A 12,895-nucleotide genomic window follows, 5' to 3' on the forward strand; every position below is an offset into this window, starting at 1 on the left:
GCGGGCACTTGGACTATCTATACTAGCTAATGGGCACTTGGACTATCTAAGTTACCTAGTGGGCACATGGACTATGTAGGTTACCGAGCGGGCACTTGGACTATATAGGTTACAGACGGGCACTTGGACAATCTAGGTTAACGAACGGGCACTTGGACTATGTAGTTTAGCTAACAGGAACTTGGACTATCTAGGTTAACTAGCGGGCACTTGGACGATGCAGGTTCCCTAGCTGGCATTTTGATTATGTAGGTTCCCTAGCGGGCACTTGGACTGTGTGGGTACCCTAGCGGGCATTTGGACTATCTAGGATACCTAACGAGCATTTGGAATACGTAGGTTCCCTAGGGGGAACTTGGATTATGTAGGTTCCCTTCTTGCACTTGGACTATGTAGGTTACTGGCGGGCATTTGGACTATGTAGGTTACCTAGTGGGCACTTGGAATATGTAGGTTCCCTATCGGGCACTTGGACAATGTAGGTTAATTAGTGGGCGCTAGGGCTATGTAGGTTACCTAGCGGGCCCTTGGACTATGTAGGTTAACTAGCGGGCACTTGGACTATCTAGGTTAACTAGCGGACACTTGGACGAACTAGGTTAACGAGCGGGCCCTTGGACTATGTAGGTTACCAAGCGGGCACTTACACTATGTAGGTTAACTAGCGGGCACTTTGACGTACTAGGTTAACTAGCAGGCACTTGGATGATATCGCTTAACTAGCGGGCACTTGGATTATCTAGGTTAGCTAGCGGGCACTTGAACTATGTAGGTTAACTAGTGGGCCCTTAGACGATCTAGATTAGCTAACGGGCACTTGGACTATGTAGGTTAATTAGCGGGTATTTGGATTATGTAGGTGCCCTAGCGGGCATTTGGACTATATAGATTACCTAGCGTGCACTTGAACTATCTACGTTACCTAGCGAGTACTTGGACTATCTAGGTTAACGAACGGGCACTTGGACTATGGAGGTTACCTAGCGGGCACTTGGACTATGGAGTTTACCTAGCGGGCACTTGGACTATGTAGGTTACCTAGCAGGCACTTGGACTGTCTAGGTTACCTAGCGGGCACTTGAACTATCTAGGTTAACGAACGGGCACTTGTACTATGTATGTAAGCTAACAGGAACTTGGACTATCTAGGTTAACGAACGGGCACTTGGACTATGGAGGTTACCTAGCGGGCACTTGGACTATGGAGTTTACCTAGCGGGCACTTGGACTATCTAGGTTAGCTAACGGGCACTAGGACTATGCAGGTAACCTTGCGGGCACTTGGACTGTCTAGGTTACCTAGCTGGCACTTGGACTATGTAGGTTACCTATCGGGCACTTGGACTATCTAGGTTAACAAACGGGCATGTGGACTATGTAGGTAACCTAACAGGCACTTGGACTATCTAGGTTAGGTAACGGGCACTTGCACTATCTAAGTTACCTAGCGGGAACTAGGAATATGTAGGTTACCTAGCGGGCACTTGGACTATAGGTTAACTAGCGAGCATTTGGACTATATAGGTTACCTAGCGGGCCCTTGGACTATGTATGTTACCTAGAGCAACTTGGACTATCTAAGTTAACGAACGTGCACTTGGACTATGTAGGTAACCTAGCGGGCACTTGGACAGTATAGGTTACCTAGCGGGCACTTGGACTATCTAGGTTAACGAATGGGCACTTGGACTATGTAGGTTACCTAGCGGGCACTTGGACTATCTAGGTTAGTAAACCGGAATTTGGAATATCTAGGTTACCTAGCGGGCACTTGGACTATGTAGGTTACCTTGCGGGCACGTGGCCTATCTAGGTTACCTAACGGGAACTTGGACTATGTAAGTTTACTAGCGGACACTTGGACGATCTAGGTTAACTAGCGGGCATTTGGACAATGCAGGTTCCCTAGCGGGCACTTGGACTATATAGGTAAATTAGCGGGCACTTGGACTATGGAGGTTACCTAGCGGGCACTTGCACTGTGTAGGTTACCTAACGGGCACTGGGACTATGTAGGTTAGCTAAGAGGAACTTGGACTATCTAGGTTAACTAGCGGGCACTTGGACTATATAGGTTACCTAGCGGGCCCTTGGACTATGTAGCTTACCTAGCGGGCACATGGACTATCTAGGTTAACGAACGTGCACTTGGACTATTTAGGTAACCTAGCGGGCACTTGGACAGTCTAGTTTACTTAGCGGTCACTTGGAATATCTAGGTTAACGAATGGGCACTTGGACTATGTAGGTTACCTAGCGGGCACTTGGACTATGTAGGTTAGTTAAAAGGAACTTGGAATATCTAGGTTACCTAACGGGCACTTGGACTATGTAGGTTACTTTACGGGCACTTGGACTATCTAGGTTAACTAGCGGGCACTTGGACAATGCAGGTTCCCTAGCGGGCACTTTGACTATGTAGGTTCCCTAGCGGGCACTTGGACTATATAGGTTCCCTATGGGCACTTGGACCATCTAGGTTCCCTAACGGGCACTTAGACTATGTAGGTTCTCTCTCGGGCATTTGGACTATGTAGGTTCCTCAGCGGGCACTTGGACTATGTAGGTTCCCTATCGGGCACATGGACTATGTATGTTAACAAGTGGGCACTTGGATGATCAAGGTTAACTAGCGGGCACTTGGACTATCTTGGTTAATTAGCGGGCACTCGGACCATGTACGTCCCCTAGCGGGCACTTGAACTCTCTAGGTTAACTAGAGGGCCCTTGGACTATGTAGGTTACCTAGCGGACACTTGGACTATCTAGGTTAGCTAACAGGAACTTGGACTATCTAGGTTACCTAGCGGGCACTTGGACTATCTAGGTTAGCTAACGGGCACTTGGACTATATAGGTTAACTAACGGGCACTTGGATTATGTAGGTTCCCTAGCGGGCACTTAGACTATGTAGGTTCCCTAACGGGCACTTGGACTATGTAGGTTAACTAGCGGTCACGTGGACTATGTAGGCTCCCTAGAAGGTACTTGTACTATGTAGGTTACCTATCGCGCACTTTGACTATGTTGATTATCTAGCGGGCACTTAGACTATCCAGGTTACGAAGCGGGCACTTGGACTATGTAGGTTACCAAACGGGCACTTGGACTATCTAGGTTAACAAACGGACACTTGGACTATTTAGGTAACCTAGCGGGCACTTGGACTGTCTAGGTTACATAGCGGACACTTGGCCTATCTAGGTTAACGAACGGGCCCTTGGACTATGTAGGTTAGCTAACAGGCACTTGGACTCTCTAAGTTACCTAGCAGGCACTTGGACTATGTAGGTTACTTATCGGACACTTGGACGATCTTGGTTAACTAGCGGGCACTTGGACTATCTAGGTTAACTAGCGAGCCCTTTGACTATCTAGGTTTACTAACGGGCCCTTGGACTATCTAGGATAACTAGTGGGCACTTGGACTATGTAGGTTACCTAGCGGGCACTTGGGTTATCTAGGTTACCTAGAGGGCACATGGACTATGTAGGTTAATTAGAAGGCACTTGGACTATCAAGGATACCTAGCGGGCTCTTGGACTATGTAGGTTACCAGTGGGCACTTGGACTATCTAGGTTAACGAACGTGCACTTGGACTATGTAGGTAACCTAGCGGGCACTTGGACTGTCTAGGTTACCTAGCGGGCACTTGGACTATCTAGGTTAACGAACGGGCACTTGGACTATGTAGGTTAACTAGCGGACACTTCGACTTTCTAGGTTAGCTAACGGGCAATTGGACTATCTAGGTTACCTAGCTCGCACTTGGACTATGTAGGTTACCTAGCGGGCATTTGGACTATCTAGGTTACCTAGCAGGCACTTTGACTATCTAGGTTAAATAACGGGCACTTGCACTATGTAGGTTGCTTAGCGAGCACTTGGACTATGTAGGTTCCCTAGCGGGCACTTGGACTATGTAGGTTCCCTAGCGGGTACTTGGACTGTCTAGGTTAACTAGTGGGCAATTGCACTGTCTAGGTTACCTAGTGGGCACATGGACTATGTAGTTTACCTAGCAGGCACTTGGATTATGTAGGTAACCTAGTGGTCACTTGGACTGTCTAGGTTACCTAGCGGGCACTTGGACTATCTAGGTTACCTAGCGGGCACTTGGACTATGTAGGTTCCCTAGCGGGCACTTGGACTATGTAGGTAACCTAGTGGTCACTTGGACTGTCTAGGTTACCTAGCGGGCACTTGGACTATGTAGGTTAACTAGCAGGCACTTGGTCTATGTAGGTTAACTAGCAGGCCCTTGGACTATGTAAGTTAACTAAAGGGCACTTGGACGATCCTGGTTACCTAGCGGGAACTTGGACTATGTAGGTTCTCTAGTGGGCATTTGGACTATATAGATTACCTAGCGTGCACTTGAACTATCTACGGTACCTAGCGGGCACTTGGCCTATTTAGGTTAACTAGCGGATACTTGGATTAGCTAGGTTACCAGCGGGCACTTGAACCATGTAGGTTAACTAGTTGGCCCTTGGACTATCTAGGTTAGCTAACGGGCACTTGGACTATGTAGGTTCCCTAGCGAGCACTTGGATTATGTAAGTTCCCTATCGGTCACTTGGACTATGTACGTTACTAGCGGGCATTTGGACTATATAGGTTACCTAGCGGATACTTGGATTTTGTAGGTTCCCTATGAGGGACTTGGACAATGTAGGTTAACTAGCGGGCACTAGGACTATGTAGGTTACCTAGCGGGCCCTTGGACTATGTAAGTTAAGTAGCGGGCACTTGGACTATCTAGGTTAACTAGCGGGCCCTTGGACTATGTAGGTTAACTAGCGGGCACTTTGACGATCTAGGTTAGCAAACAGGCACTTGGACTATGTAGGTTACCTAGCAGGCACTTGGACTGTCTAAGATAACGAACGGGCACTTGGACTATGTAGGTTACCTAGCGGGCACTTGGACTATCTATGTTAGCTAATTGGCACTTGGACAATCTAAGTTACCTAGCGAGCACTTGGACTATGTAGGTTACCTCGCGGGCCCTTGGACTATGTAGATTACGTAGCGGGCACTTGGACTATCTAGGTTAACGAACGGGAACTTGGACTATGTAGGTTAGCTAACAGGAACTTGGACTATCTAGGTTAACTAGCGGGCACTTGGACGATGCAGGTTCCCTAGCGGGCACTTGGACTATGTGGGTACCCTAGCGGGCATTTGGACTACATAGGTTACCTAAAGGGCATTTGTACTATGTAGGTTCCCTAGCGGGCACTTGGATTATGTAGGTTCCCTTCTTGCACTTGGACTATGTAGGTTTCTAGCGGGCACTTGGACAATGTAGGTTCCCTATCGGGCACTTGGACAATGTAGGTTAACTAGCGGGCGCTAGGACTACATAGGTGCCCTAGCGGGCATTTGGACTATATAGATTACCAAGCGCGCACTTGGACTTTGTAGGTTACCTAGCGGGCACTTGGACTATCTAGGTTAACTAGCGGTCACTTGGACTATCTAGGTTAACTAGCGGGCCCTTGGACTATGTAGGTCAACTATCGGGCCCTTTGACGATCTAGGTTAGCAAACGGGCACTTGGACAATGTAGGTTACCTAGCAGGCACTTGGACTGTCTAGGTTACCTAGCGGGCACTTGAACTATCTAGGTTAAAGAACGGGCACTTGTACTATGTATGTTAGCTAACAGGAACTTGGACTATCTAGGTTAACGAACGGGCACTTGGACTATGTAGGTTACCCAGCGCGACTTGGACTATGTAGGTTAGCTAACAGGAACTTGGACTATCTAGGTTAACTAGCGGGCACTTGGACTATATATGTTACCTAGTGGGTCCTTGGACTATGTAGGTTACCTAGCGGGCACTTGGACTATCTAGGTTAACGAACGTGCACTTGGACTATCTAGGTAACCTAGCGGGCACATGGACAGTCTAGGTTACTTAGCCGTCACTTGGACTATCTAGGTTAACGAAAGGGCACTTGGACTATGTAGGTTACCTAGCGGGCACTTGGACTATCGAGGTTAGTTAACAGGAACTTGGAATATCTAGGTTACCTAACGGGCACTTGGACTATGTAGGTTACTTTACGGGCACTTGGACTATCTAGGTTACCTAACGGGAACTTGGACTATGTAGGTTAACTAGCGGGCACTTGGACTATCTAGGTTAACGAACGGGCACTTGGACTATGTAGGTTAGCTAACAGGAAGTTGGACTATCTAGGTTAACTAGCGGGCACATGGCCGATGCAGATTCCCTAGCAGGCACTTGGACTATGTGGGTAACCTAGCGGGCATTTGGACTATATAGGTTACCTAAAGGGCATTTGGACTATGTAGGTTCCCTAGCGGGCACTTGGATTATGTAGGTTCCCTTCTTGCACTTGGACCATGTAGGTTTCTAGCGGGCACTTGGACAATGTAGGTTCCCTATCGGGCACTTGGACAATGTAGGTTAACTAGTGGGCGCTAGGACTACGTAGGTGCCCTAGCGGGCATTTGGACTATATAGATTACCAAGCACGCACTTGGACTTTGTAGGTTACCTAGCGGGCACTTGGACTATCTAGGTTAACTAGCGGGCACTTGGACTACGTAGGTTAACTAGAAGGCACTTGGACTATCAAGGTTACCTAGCGGGCCCTTGGACTATGTAGGTTACCAGCGGGCACTTGGACTATCTAGGTTAACGAACATGCACTTGGACTATGTAGGTAACCTAGCGGGCACTTGGACTGTCTAGGTTACCTAGCGGGCACTTGGACTATCTAGGTTGATGAACGGGCACTTGGATTATGTAGGTTAACTAGCGGACACTTCGACTATCTAGGTTACCTAACGGGCAATTGGACTATCTATGTTACCTAGCGGGCACTTGGACTATGGAGGTTCCCTAGCGGGCACTTGGACTATTTAGGTTACCTAGCAGGCACTTTGACTATCTAGGTTAACTAACGGGCACTTGGACTATGTAGGTTGCCTAGCAAGCACTTGGACTATGTAGGTTCCCTAGCGGGCAATTGGACTATGTAGGTTCCCTATCGGGTACTTGGACTGTCTAGGTTAACTAGTGAACAATTGGACTGTCTAGGTTACCCAGCGGGAACATGGACTATGTAGGTTAACTAGCGGGCACTTGGAATATCTAGGTTAACTAGCGGGCACTTGGACTATGTAGGTTAACTAGCGGACAATTGGACGATCTAGGTTAACTAGCGGACACTTGCACTATGTAGGTTACCGAGTGGGCACTTGGACTATCTAGGTTAACTAGCGGGCACTTTGACTATGTAGGTTAACTAGCGGACACTTGCACTATGTAGGTTACCTAGCGGGCACTTGGACTATGTAGGTTAACTAGCAGGCCCTTGGATTATATAGGTTACCTAGCAGGCACTTGGACTATGTAGCTTAACTAGCGGGCACTTGCACTCTCTAGGTTACCTAGCGGGCACTTGGACTATGTACCTTCCCTAGCGGGCACTTGGACTATCTACGTTAACTAGCGGGCACTTGGACTATGTAGGTTACCTAGCAGACACTTGCACTAGGTAGGTTACCTAGCGGGCACTTGGACTATGTAGGTTAACTAGAGGACACTTGGACGATCTAGGTTAACTAGGGGGCACTTGTCGGTCTAGGTTTATTAACGGGCACTTGGAGTATCAAAGTTAACTAGCGGGCCCTTGGACTATCTAGGTTACCTAGATAGCACTTGGAGTATATAGGTTCCCTAGCGGGCACTTGGTCTATCTAGGTTAATGAACGGGCACGTGGACTGTCTAGGTTACATAGCGGGCTCTTGGACTTCTAAGTTAACGAACGGGCACTTGGACTGTGTATATTGCCTAGGGGGCACTTGGATTATCTAGGTTAGGTAACAGGCACTTGGACTATCTAGGTTACCTAGCGGGAACTTGGACAATGTAGGTTACCTAGCAGGCACTTGGACTATCTTGGTTACCTAACGGGAACTTTCACTATCTAGGTTACCTAGCGGGCACTTGGACTATGTAGGTTACCTAGCGGGCACTTGGACTGTCTAGGTTACCTAGGGGGCACTTGGATTATCTAGGTTAACGAACGGGCACTTGGACTATGTAGGTTACCTAGCCGCCACTTGGACTATCTAGGTTAGCTAACAGGCACTTGGACTATCTAGGTTCCCTAGCGGGCACTGGTACTATCTAGGTTACCTAGCTGGCACTTGGACGATGCAGGTTCCCTAGCGGGCACTTGGACTGTGTAGGTACCCTAGCGGGCATTTGGACTACATAGGTTACCTAAAGGGCATTTGTACTATGTAGGTTCCCTAGCGGGCACTTGGATTATGTAGGTTCCCTTCTTGCACTTGGACTATGTAGGTTTCTAGCGGGCACTTGGACAATGTAGGTTCCCTATCGGGCACTTGGACAATGTAGGTTAACTAGCGGGCGCTAGGACTACATAGGTGCCCTAGCGGGCATTTGGACTATATAGATTACCAAGCGCGCACTTGGACTTTGTAGGTTACCTAGCGGGCACTTGGACTATCTAGGTTAACTAGCGGTCACTTGGACTATCTAGGTTAACTAGCGGGCCCTTGGACTATGTAGGTCAACTATCGGGCCCTTTGACGATCTAGGTTAGCAAACGGGCACTTGGACAATGTAGGTTACCTAGCAGGCACTTGGACTGTCTAGGTTACCTAGCGGGCACTTGAACTATCTAGGTTAACGAACGGGCACTTGTACTATGTATGTTAGCTAACAGGAACTTGGACTATCTAGGTTAACGAACGGGCACTTGGACTATGTAGGTTACCCAGCGCGACTTGGACTATGTAGGTTAGCTAACAGGAACTTGGACTATCTAGGTTAACTAGCGGGCACTTGGACTATATATGTTACCTAGTGGGTCCTTGGACTATGTAGGTTACCTAGCGGGCACTTGGACTATCTAGGTTAACGAACGTGCACTTGGACTATCTAGGTAACCTAGCGGGCACATGGACAGTCTAGGTTACTTAGCCGTCACTTGGACTATCTAGGTTAACGAAAGGGCACTTGGACTATGTAGGTTACCTAGCGGGCACTTGGACTATCGAGGTTAGTTAACAGGAACTTGGAATATCTAGGTTACCTAACGGGCACTTGGACTATGTAGGTTACTTTACGGGCACTTGGACTATCTAGGTTACCTAACGGGAACTTGGACTATGTAGGTTAACTAGCGGGCACTTGGACTATCTAGGTTAACGAACGGGCACTTGGACTATGTAGGTTAGCTAACAGGAAGTTGGACTATCTAGGTTAACTAGCGGGCACATGGCCGATGCAGATTCCCTAGCAGGCACTTGGACTATGTGGGTAACCTAGCGGGCATTTGGACTATATAGGTTACCTAAAGGGCATTTGGACTATGTAGGTTCCCTAGCGGGCACTTGGATTATGTAGGTTCCCTTCTTGCACTTGGACCATGTAGGTTTCTAGCGGGCACTTGGACAATGTAGGTTCCCTATCGGGCACTTGGACAATGTAGGTTAACTAGTGGGCGCTAGGACTACGTAGGTGCCCTAGCGGGCATTTGGACTATATAGATTACCAAGCACGCACTTGGACTTTATAGGTTACCTAGCGGGCACTTGGACTATCTAGGTTAACTAGCGGGCACTTGGACTACGTAGGTTAACTAGAAGGCACTTGGACTATCAAGGTTACCTAGCGGGCCCTTGGACTATGTAGGTTACCAGCGGGCACTTGGACTATCTAGGTTAACGAACATGCACTTGGACTATGTAGGTAACCTAGCGGGCACTTGGACTGTCTAGGTTACCTAGCGGGCACTTGGACTATCTAGGTTGACGAACGGGCACTTGGATTATGTAGGTTAACTAGCGGACACTTCGACTATCTAGGTTACCTAACGGGCAATTGGACTATCTATGTTACCTAGCGGGCACTTGGACTATGGAGGTTCCCTAGCGGGCACTTGGACTATTTAGGTTACCTAGCAGGCACTTTGACTATCTAGGTTAACTAATGGGCACTTGGACTATGTAGGTTGCCTAGCAAGCACTTGGACTATGTAGGTTCCCTATCGGGTACTTGGACTGTCTAGGTTAACTAGTGAACAATTGGACTGTCTAGGTTACCCAGCGGGAACATGGACTATGTAGGTTAACTAGCGGGCACTTGGAATATCTAGGTTAACTAGCGGGCACTTGGACTATGTAGGTTAACTAGCGGACAATTGGACGATCTAGGTTAACTAGCGGACACTTGCACTATGTAGGTTACCGAGTGGGCACTTGGACTATCTAGGTTAACTAGCGGGCACTTTGACTATGTAGGTTAACTAGCGGACACTTGCACTATGTAGGTTACCTAGCGGGCACTTGGACTATGTAGGTTAACTAGCAGGCCCTTGGATTATATAGGTTACCTAGCAGGCACTTGGACTATGTAGCTTAACTAGCGGGCACTTGCACTCTCTAGGTTACCTAGCGGGCACTTGGACTATGTACCTTCCCTAGCGGGCACTTGGACTATCTACGTTAACTAGCGGGCACTTGGACTATGTAGGTTACCTAGCAGACACTTGCACTAGGTAGGTTACCTAGCGGGCACTTGGACTATGTAGGTTAACTAGAGGACACTTGGACGATCTAGGTTAACTAGGGGGCACTTGTCGGTCTAGGTTTATTAACGGGCACTTGGAGTATCAAAGTTAACTAGCGGGCCCTTGGACTATCTAGGTTACCTAGATAGCACTTGGAGTATATAGGTTCCCTAGCGGGCACTTGGACTATCTAGGTTAATGAACGGGCACGTGGACTGTCTAGGTTACATAGCGGGCTCTTGGACTTCTAAGTTAACGAACGGGCACTTGGACTGTGTATATTGCCTAGGGGGCACTTGGATTATCTAGGTTAGGTAACAGGCACTTGGACTATCTAGGTTACCTAGCGGGAACTTGGACAATGTAGGTTACCTAGCAGGCACTTGGACTATCTTGGTTACCTAACGGGAACTTTCACTATCTAGGTTACCTAGCGGGCACTTGGACTATGTAGGTTACCTAGCGGGCACTTGGACTGTCTAGGTTACCTAGGGGGCACTTGGATTATCTAGGTTAACGAACGGGCACTTGGACTATGTAGGTTACCTAGCCGCCACTTGGACTATCTAGGTTAGCTAACAGGCACTTGGACTATCTAGGTTCCCTAGCGGGCACTGGTACTATCTAGGTTACCTAGCTGGCACTTGGACTATGTAGGTCAACTAGCGGGCACTTGGACTGTGTAGGTACCCTAGCGGGCATTTGGACTACATAGGTTACCTAAAGGGCATTTGTACTATGTAGGTTCCCTAGCGGGCACTTGGATTATGTAGGTTCCCTTCTTGCACTTGGACTATGTAGGTTTCTAGCGGGCACTTGGACAATGTAGGTTCCCTATCGGGCACTTGGACAATGTAGGTTAACTAGCGGGCGCTAGGACTACATAGGTGCCCTAGCGGGCATTTGGACTATATAGATTACCAAGCGCGCACTTGGACTTTGTAGGTTACCTAGCGGGCACTTGGACTATCTAGGTTAACTAGCGGTCACTTGGACTATCTAGGTTAACTAGCGGGCCCTTGGACTATGTAGGTCAACTATCGGGCCCTTTGACGATCTAGGTTAGCAAACGGGCACTTGGACAATGTAGGTTACCTAGCAGGCACTTGGACTGTCTAGGTTACCTAGCGGGCACTTGAACTATCTAGGTTAACGAACGGGCACTTGTACTATGTATGTTAGCTAACAGGAACTTGGACTATCTAGGTTAACGAACGGGCACTTGGACTATGTAGGTTACCCAGCGCGACTTGGACTATGTAGGTTAGCTAACAGGAACTTGGACTATCTAGGTTAACTAGCGGGCACTTGGACTATATATGTTACCTAGTGGGTCCTTGGACTATGTAGGTTACCTAGCGGGCACTTGGACTATCTAGGTTAACGAACGTGCACTTGGACTATCTAGGTAACCTAGCGGGCACATGGACAGTCTAGGTTACTTAGCCGTCACTTGGACTATCTAGGTTAACGAAAGGGCACTTGGACTATGTAGGTTACCTAGCGGGCACTTGGACTATCGAGGTTAGTTAACAGGAACTTGGAATATCTAGGTTACCTAACGGGCACTTGGACTATGTAGGTTACTTTACGGGCACTTGGACTATCTAGGTTACCTAACGGGAACTTGGACTATGTAGGTTAACTAGCGGGCACTTGGACTATCTAGGTTAACGAACGGGCACTTGGACTATGTAGGTTAGCTAACAGGAAGTTGGACTATCTAGGTTAACTAGCGGGCACATGGCCGATGCAGATTCCCTAGCAGGCACTTGGACTATGTGGGTAACCTAGCGGGCATTTGGACTATATAGGTTACCTAAAGGGCATTTGGACTATGTAGGTTCCCTAGCGGGCACTTGGATTATGTAGGTTCCCTTCTTGCACTTGGACCATGTAGGTTTCTAGCGGGCACTTGGACAATGTAGGTTCCCTATCGGGCACTTGGACAATGTAGGTTAACTAGTGGGCGCTAGGACTACGTAGGTGCCCTAGCGGGCATTTGGACTATATAGATTACCAAGCACGCACTTGGACTTTATAGGTTACCTAGCGGGCACTTGGACTATCTAGGTTAACTAGCGGGCACTTGGACTACGTAGGTTAACTAGAAGGCACTTGGACTATCAAGGTTACCTAGCGGGCCCTTGGACTATGTAGGTTACCAGCGGGCACTTGGACTATCTAGGTTAACGAACATGCACTTGGACTATGTAGGTAACCTAGCGGGCACTTGGACTGTCTAGGTTACCTAGCGGGCACTTGGACTATCTAGGTTGACGAACGGGCACTTGGATTATGTAGG

This window comes from Tenrec ecaudatus, chromosome 11 (assembly GCF_050624435.1).
Source record: "Tenrec ecaudatus isolate mTenEca1 chromosome 11, mTenEca1.hap1, whole genome shotgun sequence".
Lineage (NCBI taxonomy): Eukaryota > Metazoa > Chordata > Mammalia > Afrosoricida > Tenrecidae > Tenrec > Tenrec ecaudatus.